This window comes from Diaphorina citri, unplaced genomic scaffold (assembly GCF_000475195.1).
Source record: "Diaphorina citri unplaced genomic scaffold, Diaci psyllid genome assembly version 1.1 scaffold196, whole genome shotgun sequence".
In the NCBI taxonomy this organism is placed as follows: domain Eukaryota; kingdom Metazoa; phylum Arthropoda; class Insecta; order Hemiptera; family Psyllidae; genus Diaphorina; species Diaphorina citri.
In genome coordinates, this window is record NW_007377633.1 from 220,014 (window position 1) to 237,665 (window position 17,652).

Genomic DNA, 17,652 nt, shown 5'->3' on the forward strand with positions numbered 1-17,652 from the left:
CCATTATTGCGAAATGGGCTATCCCTGGATTTCGAATACCTAATTCAACTTTGCCTTCACATAAAATTCTCTCAACTTGGTATGAAATCTGTCAGATCCGAAGTTGTTTCTTTCTAGTCGAGTGCTCTTGTGGTCAAACGTATGTCACTTTGGATATTTCATGATGTGATAAATTTCATTCTGCGCGTTACTTGTTACAAGCGTCTTAATATTACTAAATGTGGGAGTGGCGAGTCAAAAGTCCAAGATCAAAAGTTGAGAACTTCTAGGATACTTGGCTGTAATAGGTTCTGTTATAGGAGTAGTAAATGGTGTTCTGAGTAGGTATCTACCATTATTAGAATTGGTATTACAAGTTGGCGTAAAGTTTTGATCGTGAACGATGATCAATTCTGTAGATTACGTTAATCCAGGGCTCCCATCCCAAGAAGTTCATCCCATCTATTGATAGTGATGCAAAGCCCTTTGATATTCCTATAACCTAATAAGTAAGTACTTAATAAAGAATACCTAGGTAAATAAAAACAATTTGATATTAAAAAATAAATTTGAATTATTGTAATTGAGAAAATTAAAAGATAATTGTACATAAATTAAAAAAAAAAAATCATAGGTAATACCTAATTATGTACAAAATAATAGAAGGGAAAAATGACTTACACTTACATTCTTTGGATGTCTGCTCAGTTTTAGTTTATTGAAGAAATATCAACTATTTCTGGTTACAATTTTCAAAGAAGTGCAATGATGTGTTTAGCTTCACTAAAACCTAATTGTCTGAGGATGTTTGTCCCAAAAGATAGTATCTTCTAAGGCAGGTCCAATGTGTATAGGAATCTTCTTGTCCTAGTTGAAAGGAAACACACATTTTAAACCTACTGTTGATGTGAAAAAATGCAGTAGGTACCTACCTAAGTAATTAGAATACATACCAACAAATCTTGTGGTCAAACGTATGTCACTTTGGATATTTCATGATGTGATAAATTTCATTCTGCGCGTTACTTGTTACAGGCGTCTTAATGTTACTAAATGTGGGAGTGGCGAGTCAAAAGTCCAAGATCAAAAGTTGAGAACTTCTAGGATACTTGGCTATAATAGGTTCTGTTATAGGAGTAGTAAATGGTGTTTTGAGTAGGTATCTACCATTATTAGAATTGGTATTACAAGTTGGCGTAAAGTTTTGATCGTGAACGATGATCAATTCTGTAGATTACGTACACCTTGGAAACCATTTTATTAATCCATGAAATTCGAGGCTTTTAATGTCTTCATAACTTTAGGCGTTCAGAAATAAACGGATGAAATGACTGCCAACCTCATGTACCGTCAATTTTCTTTTCTTTTGTCCATTGTGAGTGATATACTAATACTACTCACACGATTGTGTTAAAAGTAACTACGCTAACTATACGTGACGCATAAATTGGCGATAGAAAATCTCATGTTGGACCTTGAAAGTCTAAAGCGTTGAGATGAAAGGAAGAAATCCATATCATTGAAATATCGACTAAGTAATATTTCATGACGTATTTTAACAGTGAAAGAATCACTATACCCTGGATGCTGGATGATATACCTACTTCGGTGGACATTCTAAAGATAGATATAACAGAGAACTTCTGTAATCCCAGTTGGTTCATCAGAACTTTCAGCCTATATTGATTTTCTTTTTTGTGGTCCTTTTTCTCGCCTAATTTATTCAATTTGAATTGTTATCTACTTATACTTGAAATACATAGATACTTGTTAAAATTCTAACATTTTCATTCACAAAATAATCCTACTAAATGTCAGGCCTACAATAATCTTTCCATTTCCACACCTAATCTCAACCCATTAATCTGAACAGTGTACGAGATAAAATCTACTTTTCTCTCGCTGCTATAAAAATACCGTGGTAACACCTAATCTCAACCCATTAATCTGAACAGTGTACGAGATAAAATCTACTTTTCTCTCGCTGCTATAAAAATACCGTGGTAATACAACCATGACGCAATCTGGAGCGATTGATCACTTGAAAAATCTTGAACAAAGGCCAAACTAATTTGAATAAAATGTCATTTTGAATACTTCCAACACACCTTGCATAATAAAACAGCACACCGTCGTACCAACATACCTGACATCACACTCCCCAAAAATTTCAGGACCACTCCTTTACCTAAACTTCCTTGAGTTGAGAAATGTGCGAAATAAAATACTGTAATGGGTATCATTTGGTATCAAATGACTATCTTGATACTCGTATCACACGTACCACCTACCTGTTTCTAGTTATTCGGATACAAAGATATGTCTGGTACATTGGTACGTGGTACAGGTGATATGGGTGCGAATGAGAAGTGCGTACAGACTACAGTTGCATAATAATGACAGTTGTTGGGTTTTCTGTTGCCTACAATAGTTTATGGTGTCATTAGTAACAACTACCTAGTCGTTTAATGAGCTGAAAACTCCAGAGAACAGGCGGAAAAGAAGGCCTCAGGAGTTACCCTTTCACTGTCTAACTTATTGATGGCTCAATAAGGCCCCCCCCCAAAAAAAACTTAGGTATTACTAAATTTCGTGAAACAAACAAGTATAAAATGAACAAACTAGGTAGGTGAATGCAAATCGTCGAGTGTAAACTTGGGATTAGACACATGCTAATGAAGCTAGTCAATGAAAAGGGGCATTCAAGAAGTCACTTCTGCTGTTCTAATTATGTCATGTTGTTCATTGAAATTAATACACAGTAATTCTTAAGATAGTGTACTAAAGTATGTACCTATATCATGTTCTTGTAATATTACCTGTGATATGCTATCCTTATGCATAGATTCGTCGGTACTTGGTAGGCCTAATGCATATTAAATACCATAAACATTATGCATCAACTAGATCTGACACACACTTTACAATGCTGCTTACAATACAAACGTAATCTGGGCTAGAAATTCTTCAGGTGATCTCAATAAGGTGCAAAATAATATCAAAACCAAATATGATGTAATAGGATAGGTGAATGGGATGGATTATTTATTGATAATAAATTAATTGTACGAGAACAGTTATAGCTCTTGAACTGACTGTAAGTACATTCATAGTGTTATGTGGATTAGTGTAGATGCTACTTTTAATACAGGAGGATGGGAACCAGAACTACTAGGTATACAGAGATGAAGACAAGGAACTAATAAAATTTCACCCAATGTTTTATTCTTTTTAGACAGCTACTGCTCCGTTCGCTGATGGTAAAATGATGGCAAGAATAGTGAATTTGCTCGAACTAAATGGAATTTAATAAGTAATAAGGTTCCCTAAAACACTCGTACGGCAATATGATCTAAATGATTTAATTGGATAGTCTTGAACCGTTCACAACCATGGTTGTTAAACTTGAAAAATATTAGTGTATTTGAACTCACGAAAGAACTGATTTGGTGTACCTAACAGTGTTTAGTGTGTTTACTCTAAAAATGGCAATTTGGTGAAGGACCGGACCTCTAACTTGCTCTATACTTGGGTACCTACTTACAATTAGTACCCCATTATGTAGCTACATATTAGATACTGCAATCTTAAAACAGTTAAAAAGTACGCACTTGAAATTACGAAAACGTTTAGTCTCCGATGGAAGTTCAAAGTTTAGAACTGGTTTTGCGACTGCGCACTGAAGTCTGGGAAGTTATATGGTGCATGTGTGAAATAAACCAGATTATTAGCTTGATGATGATTAGAACTTGAAAATAAAATCCGACCACCGCGTCAGGCTCGTCATAAAGAAGTCTCCAGACAAAATAAAAATATGGGTAGGTACTTACTTGCACTTCACTTGGTAGTTTAGGATTTTTTGGAGCTAGATTTGTTTCAAAGCTCTACTCCTTGCTGATATGCTCATCAAGAAAACCTTTGATAAATAATTTTTGTCGTGCTTTCTATAGTCTCATGTCCAAAGGCACATTGGTCTCCTGCGCAAGCACAGATGCATCAGAAACATTCAAAAATAACAACATACATAGAAAACATAGGTGAAACATAATGTCAAGAGATTTGTTTGTATTCTACCTACCTAGTATTAGGTATTTCAGAATACCTACCCAATACGTACTATCAAATCAAGTCAAATGATTTCTGTGACAAAGTTTTCTCTTGGCTACAACTGTCCTCTCTGACTTACAAGTCAATTACTTGACGATGGAGACAGTTTAAAAGTATATTAATTATTTACTCTCCAATATCAGATTGATCATAATAAAATAAAAACTAATCTGTGGTCTGTGGTGCGGACAAACAGTCCTCTAGCTTCGTTATCTCCACAGAAATCTGATAATGAGAGTGAAATGAGACTGAAATTCTGAGTGCTCAAATGAGAAGAGAGAGATTATTAGAAATTAATAATTATTCAGAAGAGAAACATGACCAAGAAACTATCAGCAAATCAGCAACTACCTATTAAGTGACCTTGAGATGAGAGGTCAATCATGGTGCTCTATGGTAGTTCAAGTCTGGAGACAATCGCGAATCGGTTCAAGCCTTAAAAAGATAAAAAAGTAAAAATTGGTTTTGACTTGATTTTCTTGACATTTATTAGGTGTAGGTATTGTTAAAATTTAAACGTAATAAATTTTCAACTTGGTTAAAATTTACCTGCACTATAGGAACCTAAGACGGACGGACGGCTTTTGTAATATAAGAAAGAAAGAATTAAAAGGAAATTCATTCCACGCGCCAGTTAAGACACCAAGAAAAACTAGTGAATATGTTAGGTTAGGGGTTAGGTAACGAACTATTAATCAGTAACTCAGCAGAAGTAGAGAGAGATCAAGGAGATCATAAAAAAAAAACTCAATCGTGTTGTTGTTAAGGTGTACATTGTTGGGGTAGACAATAAAAAACAAATAAATCTCCTTAAAAAACTAATGGATACCTATAGGTATCAGTATAAGCTAGGTATTAGGTAGGTACTTATCAATAAAATTATTGACAACACGTGTCTCACGCCAAATCCTGCTATTTGGCTCGTGTAAATAAACTGTATTTAATTACCTTATCAATAAAATTATTGACAACACGTGTCTCACGCCAAATCCTGCTATTTGGCTCGTGTAAATAAACTGTATTTAATTACTCAAGCAATTAAAAAGTTATGTAAAAGTTCGTACTCGGTTTCTCGTGATTTTCTTACAGCGGTGTAGAACGTAAACACTTTACCATAATGAACAAGGTAACGGCACTTGGTTATATGGAAGTCGATTAACATCCACTGGAACCCATAGCATAATTCGCTTTTCAGGACTTTAGATTAGGTACATTTTTATTTCAAAGAGGTTTGAATCAGTAGACTTTTCTAACAGATTTCGAAAGCAGTGAAGCCAATTTCAAAGCCCGCCAGGTACATTTTTATTTCAAAGAGGTTTGAATCAGTAGACTTTTCTAACAGATTTCGAAAGCAGTGAAGCCAATTTCAAAGCCCGCCAAATTTTCAAATTTAAATATGTACTTACTTGAAATTTGAAAGAAACAGTTTTCAGTTTTTATCTTTAAAACGCTTGGGTCAAGTGATGATCTCATAATAATGTTCTTCTGAACAGTATTCATTGTTAATACTCCAGAATCCAGGAAATTTAAATACTTACTTGAAATTTGATAGAAACAGTTTTCAGTTTTTTATCTTTAAAACGCTTGGGTCAAGTGATGATCTCATAATAATGTTCTTCTGAACAGTATTCATTGTTAATACTCCAGAATCCAGAATCAGTAAGTAGTGTCTAGACCCTATAAGTACTTTATCATTACATATTCAATCATGTGCCTATTCTAAAGTTTTAATGAAGTCTGGATGCCAGTGACAAATGGTTTCATTGATCAATCTTTATCATTACATATTCAATCATGTGCCTATTCTAAAGTTTTAATGAAGTCTGGATGCCAGTGACAAATGGTTTCATTGATCAATGCCACTAGACGAATTTTAAGACTTGAACCACCAACCTCTGAATCCAGAGTCCACTGCATTAACCACTACACTACTGAGGTTGTTTCAGTTATAAAGGTGGGCAGGCTAAGAGATAACTATTTGGTAGCACAAATGGTTGTAATTGATTATCAGGATATTTTCCTTCATTCCAATATTTTGCCAATATGTAGATGGAAGGTGGCAAGTCATGTCCTGCGATATGAGTGAGTTTTTTTCTTAGTTGGGGTATGACCACAGATTTGTCTCTTGGTTCTTTCCATTTTTTTTTTTCCTATGCTTTTTCCCTTAAACCAAGAAATGTGTCCCAAGGTGAAAGATATTTAATCTCCAATCTTGATTTATCAGAGATAATCCAGGGTCTGCCATATGAGTGAGTTTTTTTCTTAGTTGGGGTATGACCACAGATTTGTCTCTTGGTTCTTTCCATTTTTTTTCCCCCCTATGCTTTTTCCCTTAAACCAAGAAATGTGTCCCAAGGTGAAAGATATTTAATCTCCAATCTTGATTTATCAGAGATAATCCAGGGCTCCCATCCCAAGAAGTTCATCCCATCTATTGATAGTGATGCAAAGCCCTTTGATATTCCTATAACCTAATAAGTAAGTACTTAATAAAGAATACCTAGGTAAATAAAAACAATTTGATATTAAAAAATAAATTTGAATTATTGTAATTGAGAAAATTAAAAGATAATTGTACATAAATTAAAAAAAAAAAATCATAGGTAATACCTAATTATGTACAAAATAATAGAAGGGAAAAATGACTTACACTTACATTCTTTGGATGTCTGCTCAGTTTTAGTTTATTGAAGAAATATCAACTATTTCTGGTTACAATTTTCAAAGAAGTGCAATGATGTGTTTAGCTTCACTAAAACCTAATTGTCTGAGGATGTTTGTCCCAAAAGATAGTATCTTCTAAGGCAGGTCCAATGTGTATAGGAATCTTCTTGTCCTAGTTGAAAGGAAACACACATTTTAAACCTACTGTTGATGTGAAAAAATGCAGTAGGTACCTACCTAAGTAATTAGAATACCAACAAATTCACTCTCATTTGGACAAACAACATCCAACATACATTGTACATTATAATACATTCTTGCACAACATGAAACATACACAACAAATTCACTCTCATTTGGACAAACAACATCCAACATACATTGTACATTATAATACATTCTTGCACAACATGAAACATACAATAAAATTGAGATCAATCAATGTTGTTTTTTTTTAATGACTAACTTGTAAAATCAAGTTTAAAAAATAAAATAAAAGAAAACAAGGATTTTTTCAATATTCATCTTAGAAGGTAGATAATAATATTTTATAAAAATAATTTGGCAACAAGAAGGATTAATTGGGTCATGAATGTGCATGAGAACGGAGTACGTTTCCTTTTAAACTGGAAAACTATTTTAATTTATCATTATGAATTTAGATTTCCGATTATGGTTGTTCATATTCACTGATTAAAAGGTCTTTAGGTCATGAATGTGCATGAGAACGGAGTACGTTTTCTTTTAAACTGGAAAACTATTTTAATTTATCATTATGAATTTAGATTTCCGATTATGGTTGTTCATATTCACTGATTAAAAGGTCTTTGAAGGAAATATTTTACCAACAGTAAGGAAAATTGTTAAAAGCTGGATTTTGACTAGGTAGGGAATTTTTGATTGTAGCTGGGCATTGAAATTTAAGCGGCCTAGAAAAGCAGACGCACTTACTTACATGAATCAAGTTTTTAACTCTCTCATAATGTGGACACTATCAGAGGTATTAATTATTGAAGGTTTTGAATATTGACATTTCAAATGATATGGAAATAAAAATAAAAACTCAAAGAGGATGGACACTATCAGAGGTATTAATTATTGAAGGTTTTGAATATTGACATTTCAAATGATATGGAAATAAAAATAAAAACTCAAAGAGGATTGCATAATAATGACAGTTGTTGGGTTTTCTGTTGCCTACAATAGTTTATGGTGTCATTAGTAACAACTACCTAGTCGTTTAATCAAAGAGGAAAACTTAGATTTTACTTAAATAAGTATACATTAAAAAATAAATACAAATGATATGACTAAAATGCATTAAGGAGATTTTTTTCTTAAATAATTATTCATTTAACTTCTTAAATAAATAATACCTAAATATTAATCTTACCACTTTTTATGTACCTACCTATCGAATAAACGCACTTGTGTTGTGCTAATAAATACCATTTTATTTTAATTTAATTATTAGTATTTTCAATAAAATTCATGCATGCATATAGGTATTTGTTTTAAATTAATAAAATAAATAGGAATAACACGTTAAGTATATTCATTATACAAACATATCAAAGGACGTGGGGAAAAGTGCGAAACATCCGATGAAAAACGAAATTTAAACTCTGTAAAGAACAATCATGATACCTTATAATAGATAGATAATCATGAAAAAGTATAAAAAGATAATGTTATTTTAGTTTTGTTCCAAATATCTCCGGATATATTCTTCAAAACATTGAGGTTTATTCGTAAATACGGCATCAGTAGACTCCTGTTGACGCGTAAAAATTTCCCAATAGGTACGAGTACCTTGTTTGGCGATGAAAATTTTTTAAACCTCTAGCAAAGTTGAAAAATAACTTAAAATGGTATAAAAACACCGAGCAAAGGTTTTCACTCTCTGTGGCTTTTTGTACACCAGTGGGAGTATTGAAGAAGCTTGATTCATTCAGTTTCGGTGATTTTTACAAAGTCTAACTTTTCTGGCATGCTAAAGAATATTCAAGCCATAGCATCGAACCTTGCAAATCTTGACATGTACAGATTGTACAGCAATATTATTATGTAGACTCAATATTTACGAAGAAAAGAACTTTTTGAGAACACCTGTTTGGATAAAAATTACAAATTTAGCGCGACAGACTACGAGTAAAAATATTTCAATTAGAGAAAATTATTATTATTTTTTTAATACATATCTACTGTACAACTATCTCAATGGTCCACAAAGTAATAACATGGATAAAATGTAAAACCAATGAGCAATTGTTTCTGAGCTTTTTTTATATTGTTATCAAGAGGGAATTGAAGATTTATTTCAATTTTAAATGTCAACAGGGAAATTTTTATTGATCAAAACCTTGAAAAATTGGTACCTACTTGTGTATTTTCTAATCGTGATATGCGAATCTAGATTCTAGACCATCATTCCATGTCCATAGTGCCCATGAAATGTGTAATTTAGTTAGTTTGTGTCCGTTTAATCGTGATATGCGAATCTAGATTCTAGACCATCATTCCATGTCCATAGTGCCCATGAAATGTGTAATTTAGTTAGTTTGTGTCCGTGGGGTGTCGAAAAAGTGCCTTTCTTAATACCAGAAACGGTAAAGCGGTTACGAAAGAGCTCGATATTTTACCGAATGTTTCCAAGATTTTTTTCTGACACCCTGTATACAATTTGCCTACAGCCTAATTTTTAAGACAGTAAAAATACATAGGTTCATCATTTTATTTAAAATTAATATAATACCCATTATTTTGAATTTTGTAAGTGACGTCAATCAAATTTTAATTTTTTGATAGAAAGTAAGGAAAATCCTCTCAATACAATCCATTGAAATTAAATTTTGAAAAATTAATAATATTCAATCTTGAAAATACCTTTTCTAAATTTAAAATATAAAAATATAAAACTGTTGTAACAGTTAATCAATAGTGAAATGAGACTGAAATTCTGAGTGCTCAAATGAGAAGAGAGAGATTATTAGAAATTAATAATTATTCAGAAGAGAAACATGACCAAGAAACTATCAGCAAATCAGCAAGTACCTATTAAGTGACCTTGAGATGAGAGGTCAATCATGGTGCTCTATGGTAGTTCAAGTCTGGAGACAATCGCGAATCGGTTCAAGCCTTAAAAAGTAAAAATTGGTTTTGACTTGATTTTCTTGACATTTATGGTGTAGGTATTGTAAAATTTAAACGTAATAAATTTTTAACTTGAAAATTTAAACGCTTCATTTTGAGATTATTTTCAGTACAGAACATATATTATCTAGAAAATATATGCCTAATATATAAAAATAAAATGAGATATATCTGTGTCCTAAAAACACAAATGGCGAAAATCTAAAGATAACACCCTAAATATACGTAGGTATTTACACAGACGTATTTACAGAGTCGTGAAAATAAAATGATAATAATAATATGACTTGTGAAGTGTGAGATGAATTGAAATTAATAACTTTACATGACACTACTGGAGGTTTTTTTTTTTTTTCAATTTTAAACTCGTCTAATAAAAAGTAAAAATTGGTTTTGACTTGATTTTCTTGACATTTATGGTGTAGGTATTGTAAAATTTAAACGTAATAAATTTTCAACTTGGTTAAAATTTACCTGCACTATAGGAACCTAAGACGGACGGACGGCTTTTGTAATATAAGGAAAGAAAGAATTAAAAGGAAATTCATTCCACGCGCCAGTAAGACACAAGAAAACTAGTGAAATAGGTTAGGGGTTAGGTAACAAGGCAGACGTACTACCAACTAGGCTAACTAGGCTGGCGTACTTTTATTTATCTAGAAAAATTGCCTCTCGAAACTTGGTAGAGAAAGTGTTTAAAACGACATTTTGATTGCTGAACCGTACATAATTATCGGAAAGCATTGGGTTAGGTAACGAACTATTAATCAGTAACTCAGCAGAAGTAGAGAGAGATCAAGGAGATCATAAAAAAAACTCAATCGTGTTGTTGTTAAGGTGTACATTGTTGGGGTAGACAATAAAAAACAAATAAATCTCCTTAAAAAACTAATGGAAATTTCTGCCAGGCTTACAAGGCAGACGTACTAACTACCAACTAGGCTAACTAGGCTGGCGTAGAAAAATTGCCTCTCGAAACTTGGTAGAGAAAGTGTTTAAAACGACATTTTGATTGCTGAACCGTACATAATTATCGGAAAGCATTGAAAGGTAAATAAAAGTCGAGCAGTCTGTTGCTTTGGTGGATTTTATTGAAGGAATAAGTAATGTCAGTGGGGAATTGAGAAATGTGAATGCAAACAGAATACATAGAAATCTCAGAATACTTCTATCCAAGAAGGACACAAGGAAATATTCATGTGAGAATTACAAGTCTCAAAGACAGACTTGTACACGATTTTTCTTACTAGAATTACTAGAAAATTTTGATATTGTTGTCCAATTCCATTGAAAATTTAACACGGTTGAATTTTTCTCCACTAAAGATGTGTAAAAAGTGGAGTCAACTTTGAATATTAAACTCCATACCCGGTGAATTAATCATGGGCATGATACACCCTAAGAATGTATCACACATAGCTGACTCAAAACCCACAGTGTATGGACAAATGACACTGTCAGGGAAGACAAACATGGAGTTGTGTTAAAAATCCGCTCGACCCCGTACGTTGAGTTATGAAAAAGAACTGACTCGCTATAGAAAGTTGAAGATTGAGTTATATGTTTTAGAATCTAACTCACTGAGTAGTCCACTGAAAACAGTGGTTCTTTATAAATAACTCACTCTAATTGAATTAATCATGGGCATGATACACCTTAAGAATGTATCACACATAGCTGACTCAAAACCCACAGTGTATGGACAAATGAAACTGTCAGGGAAGACATGGAGTTGTGTTAAAAATCCGCTCGACCCCGTACGTTGAGTTATGAAAAAGAACTGACTCGCTATAGGAAGTTGAAGATTGAGTTATATGTTTTAGAATCTAACTCACTGAGTAGTCCACTGAAAACAGTGGTTCTTTATAAATAACTCACTCTAAACAGCCTTTACACATCTCTAACAGATATCTATCTCCACCACTGTTCAGCAAAGATGGGAAAGTTAAAGAGTGACTTTTATTTTTATTGGCGAGTGAAATTCAGCGGAAAACTCGGAAGGAACATAAAAGCCTACACATGAGGTACTGTGTTTGCCAACATATTTCACAGAGTTCCATCAAAGGCCCTGAGGGGCTGATGGGGAATCGTACAAGTTGTCTTCTTATTCGAACTTTCTCATGTTGCCTCAAAAGATGTGAATTCAAGTTGAAGAGAAAAAGAAAAAAAAATTGGAAATTTGTTTTATAAATAGTGGAAAATGGAAAATCAGTAGGAAAACGTATATTTATAGTCATTGATTACCAGAGCAACAAACAACCAGTGATCTGTTGTTTGAAAATAGATGCGGCTGTTGCCGAAGGCAATCTTTACCTAAATTATCTAAGGAATTTCGTGTTAACCATATGGAAATTTGTTTTATAAATAGTGAAAATGGAAAATCAGTAGGAAAACGTATATTTATAGTCATGGATTACCAGAGCAACAAACAAAACCAGTGATCTGTTGTTTGAAAATAGATGCGGCTGTTGCCGAAGGCAATCTTTACCTAAATTATCTAAGGAATTTCGTGTTAACCATTAATCACATAAATGTGTTGCCACAAATGTCGTTCTTCAATTATTACACCTCGCTATATATGATCTGGAACTCGAACCACCAATCTGTAGATCAGAAGTCCACTGACTTTGGTGCAAATCATTACCACCCAAACTGCATCGTTTAGTGCTTTCTTCTTCGTTCCTGCTTTTTGATCATCATTATTTAACTGCTTTATATCAATTTTTGACATTTAATAAAAACGTTCAGAAGTTTGGATGTTGTATAGGCAATGTTGTTTTGGAGCTGGTGAGATGGTCTGGAGAGTTTATTGGATCAGATGAATATTGATATGTTGTAAAAACCTGGGATGGAAACTGTTCAGAATGGTGAATCACGGAGAAGCTGATGATGAGTAATAAATTAGTGATGAGTGTATGCGAAACTTGTCCGCTTCAAAAACTGGCCAAGTGTCAGGCCGGTAAAATAAAAGAAGCTATAGTTCTAAGAACTGTTGGGTATTACTATCCAATAACCATGGTAAGAGTTGAAGCCTTCTGAGTTCACAAGACAACTTACTAACCACAAATGAGAGTTCAAGAGCTTTCATTCTTCTTAATTTGATTATACTCAAACGTCCAATGAATTGTTTGGTGGTCCAGAATGCCTGTATGGTAAAAATATTTTCTACAAGATGAGTCAATTTTTAGTCTCATTTCAGTACAGTCTATTCTGTGGATAAAAACCGGATGTAATTTGATTCTATTCTAAAGATCGATACTTCTTATTTTTTGTCTCACATGGTGACACTTGACTGGTTACTTTGAAGATCCGGGTTCAAATCCCAGTGGTGTCAGAATTTTAAGTGGGCTTCCTGTTTACAGGGCAAATTTTTTAGACTCTTCCAATGGCGAGTTTTAGGGTAGGTTACACCAAATTTCTTAGCTCATTGTTTGCTCTTGATAAAACCTCGAAATCTGATGATTCTTTTTCATCAAAGATTTATTTCCATCAAAATCAAATTGAAAAGAAGAAACTGTTCAGAATGGTGAATCACGGAGAAGCTGATGATGAGTAATAAATTAGTGATGAGTGTATGCGAAACGTGTCCGCTTCAAAAACTGGCCAAGTGTCAGGCCGGTAAAATAAAAGAAGCTATAGTTCTAAGAACTGTTGGGTATTACTATCCAATAACCATGGTAAGAGTTGAAGCCTTCTGAGTTCACAAGACAACTTACTAACCACAAATGAGAGTTCAAGAGCTTTCATTCTTCTTAATTTGATTATACTCAAACGTCCAATGAATTGTTTGGTGGTCCAGAATGCCTGTATGGTAAAAAGTTTGGTGGTCCAGAATGCCTGTATGGTAAAAATATTTTCTACAAGATGAGTCAAGTTTTAGTCTCATTTCAGTACAGTCTATTCTGTGGATAAAAACCGGATGTAATTTGATTCTATTCTAAAGATCGATACTGCTTATATTTTGTCTCAAATGGTGACACTTGACTGGTTACTTTGAAGATCCGGGTTCAAATCCCAGTGGTGTCAGAATTTTAAGTGGACTTCCTGTTTACAGAGCAAATTTTTTACTCTTCCAATGGCGAGTTTTAGGGTAGGTTACACCAAATTTCTCAGCTCATTGTTTGCTCTTGATAAAACCTCGAAATCTGATGATTCTTTTTCATCAAAGATTTATTTCCATCAAAATCAAATTGAAAAGAATATTTTATAATCATAAGACAGAGAGTGTGCCCAATACAGCTGCCTTTTCTAATTTTACAGACTGCCTAGATTTTCAGATTTCTTCTTCAGTCCTACGTTTTCGACAAAACTGATACTTATGTATGGAGAGAAATTCTGTAATACTATTTTTCACATTATCATCCTTTCTCGCTATATTACTCTATGGAACTAAGGATTAGATATTTAGGAATAATTTTACTTGTTCCTGGGTTGTGTTTCTAGTCGGTTATAAAATCATAAGTAATCCCTAGGGATAGAGGAAATCAACTCAATTGAATAGGATATTATTGACAAAAGAACAATTTCTCCCTGTGGCGAAAGTTATTGAATTTGAATGCAAACTTTGTAGTTGGAACCTTATCATAAAGAGCACGATGGTTCAGCGAAATGAGAAAATTCCATCTTCGCGTCGGGGCAGGACGAAAGAGGACTTTTGGACGGGAATATTCCTGAATAGGTGATTTATGAAACCTAATCAATAGGAGAGATCCCAGCGTTCACATTTCCATCACACAGAAATCGTTAGAGATAATAAGATTATGTTATCTCAGGTAGAAAAAGATTCAATCCAAAGATCCATCTGGGTTACTTGTAAAATCACATGATGTCTGGCTTCAATCTTAAATACCTGATGGATACCTACCAAGGATGAAAATTTCAAATTGAATTTGCAAGCTTTTTTACAAATTCCATGTGTGGATCAGCTGATCTACACATGTATAGAATCAATTTGATCTACATATTTGTATACATCTACGTTTTTGTCCTTTGTTATTTTAGTCGCCTATTGTTGGATCAGATGGTACGTCCCTGTGGTTCATATACAAACTGGTGACTTTTCTTACGTAGAGTTGTTTTCCAAAAGAGCATGTAGAGTTTGTGAATTACGAGCTTTACCAAGGTACCAGTTGGGTTTATTTATATAGTGGTTATAGATGTACTGATGAGTAATATTAGAATTCAGCAACTCCGTTCAATATGCCGTTTTCTAAAGAAATTAATGTTCTTATTTTGTAGTCTCTGTAAGCCTTGTTAAATCTTCTTCCATATTTCCCAATTTTAGAACATCCAATTCTTGTTCTCTCGCGAGGAATTTTAATGTGTTAAGAATAAATTAGAAAGAATCACCCTCACAATTTTTTTTTGTCCTTAAACAAGACCATTGGCAGGTATCCAAGATTTTTTAGTATTTCACATTTGAAACTTTTTCTTTCGTTCTTTTTATACAGAAGATATACCTGCCAATGTCACGACGCACATTTAGCTTTTTGACTTACGGTTCGCACATTGTTCGCAAGAAAACAATAAAATTGAAACAATAAAACCCTTCCTCAGTCAACTGTAAATCTCAGATCAATACCAGTAACTAGGAAGAAGTCAAGAAGCTTAAAACTATTAAAAACTCATTTCCAAGTTGGGAACTAAACCTAGGGGCACCCCTCAGACCACGGTTAAACGGTTGTAAGCGACAAAGTTGTATCTTTATAGCACGAGCTACTATACAGACACATCAACACGGCTACATAATTACTAAATAGGAACAGCTGAGTGTTCAGTCCACAGCAGATGTTCAAGCTAATGTGTACAATAAAACCAGAAGAATATATGAAAGAACTAATAATAATAACAAACATCATATATCTACCTAGGAATAAGTTTTTATGTCGGGGGTTTCCGGGGGACAACAGTCAAACATTGAGAACGAATATGAAATGTGCTGAAAATACAAGAACCTGGGGTTTTTCGGAGAAATCCCTGTTTGGCTCAAGTTAGTCAAACATTGAGAACGAATATGAAATGTGCTGAAAATACAAGAACCTGGGGTTTTTCGGAGAAATCCCTGTTTGGCTCAAGTTGAACTCCATTTATCCACCAGATGACAGAATTCTGTTCTGCATAATAAATGCAGTAAATGAAACAAGCTGCATACTCGTTTGTTTCACGCTTCTGATTTTTGACATGACTCCTAATATTCGAACGTTCTGACAGCTCTAGAGGACAGATCACATACGAGCCTTATGTTATTCGAAGATCTTTTTGAACTAGCCTGCTTTCCCTCTAGCTTCATAAAGTCGGTATTAGGTACACCAGGAAAATCCCTTTTATTGGTCAATTTTATAAATGAAGATTGTTTTATCCAATGAGGATAAGGACTTAAAGATTCAATCCCTTGGAAGTTTTACCGAACTTTCGAGGGTGCTTTAACCTTTATGTCATTTTATAGGTGTATTTATTGGATTTATTAGTAATAAAATCGTCAAATTACTCTCCAATTTTCTTACGTCTAAATCAGAGGGTATACGCTTCTGATTTTTGACATGACTCCTATTTGAACGTTCTGACAGTTCTAGAGGACAGATCACATAAGAGCCTTATGTTATTCGAAGATCTTTTTGAACTAGCCTGCTTTCCTTCTAGCTTCATAAAGTCGGTATTAGGTACACCAGGAAAATCCCTTTTATTGGTCAATTTTATAAATGAAGATCGTTTTATCCAATGAGGATAAGGACTAAAAGATTCAATCCCTTGGAAGTTTTACCGAACTTTCGAGGGTGCTTTAACCTTTGTGTCATTTTATAGGTGTATTTATTGGATTTATTAGTAATAAAATCGTCAAATTACTCTCCAATTTTCTTACGTCTAAATCAGAGGGTAAACGTCTTCATAAAGACTTTTATGGCCCAGAATCTTCAGATGGTCAATTTTTACTGCCCGTACATTGGATGAGGGACTTTTACTATCCTCAGGGGACAAGGGGTGCCTGATGTAACCGCGGTACAAACATACGCGAAGTAAAACAAGGTGCCTATATTATATTCCATTACCTCGTAAAACATTTAACTGCTTCCACCCTATCCAAGTGGACTGGAGGAATGCAAAAGATTACAATCTAGTAGAAAAACCCTAAAGGGAACTCACCAGGTTTATAAGGTGCATTATTGTGAAAAAAAAGAGAGAAAAAGGGGTTGGTTGGGGGGTCAAAAGTTTTTCAAGACTTTTTTCCTTGGAACATGGGGCGTAATGAAATGAAAGTTTTTTTTTTTTTCAACTCTATGTTGAAATATGTATACTAGCCTTATAGAAAACATTGATGATGTTTTGTGCTGATTTCGCGGAATTGATGAATTTATTCTTTCTAAAAGCTGAACATTCTGGAAATTCTCGATTTCCAGGGGCTTGGAAAAGTTGACCTTTTGGTAATAGAGAAAGTCCCTTATATCCCAAAATGTCTCTGAGCGCTGCACGAATAGGTTATAGATTTACTGATGAGTAATATTAGAATTCAGCAACTCCGTTCAATACGCCGTTTTCTAAAGAAATTAATGTTCTTATTGTGTAGTTTCTGTAAGCCTTGTTAAATCTTCTTCCATATTTCCCAATTTTAGAACATCCAATTTTTGTTCTCTCGCGAGGAATTTTAATGTGTTAAGAATAAATTAGAAAGAATCACCCTCACAATTTTTTTTTTTTTGTCCTTAAACAAGACCATTGGCAGGTATCCAAGATTTTTTAGTATTTCACATTTGA

At 33.7% G+C, this 17,652-nt stretch overlaps 2 long non-coding RNA genes across 2 annotated transcripts; one reads left to right on the forward strand and one right to left on the reverse strand.

The window, feature by feature from the left end:
* Positions 1-533: 533 nt before the first annotated feature.
* LOC113466005 lies at positions 534-7,068 on the reverse strand. The gene is made up of 2 exons (XR_003390557.1): positions 6,988-7,068; positions 534-911 (listed from the first exon to the last, which is right to left on the reverse strand). It is a non-coding gene; the product is annotated as an uncharacterized LOC113466005 (long non-coding RNA).
* Positions 7,069-7,089: 21 nt separating this feature from the next.
* On the forward strand, positions 7,090-7,911 carry LOC113466004. Its single transcript, XR_003390556.1, has 3 exons — positions 7,090-7,450; positions 7,574-7,750; positions 7,839-7,911. It is a non-coding gene; the product is annotated as an uncharacterized LOC113466004 (long non-coding RNA).
* Positions 7,912-17,652: the final 9,741 nt, after the last annotated feature.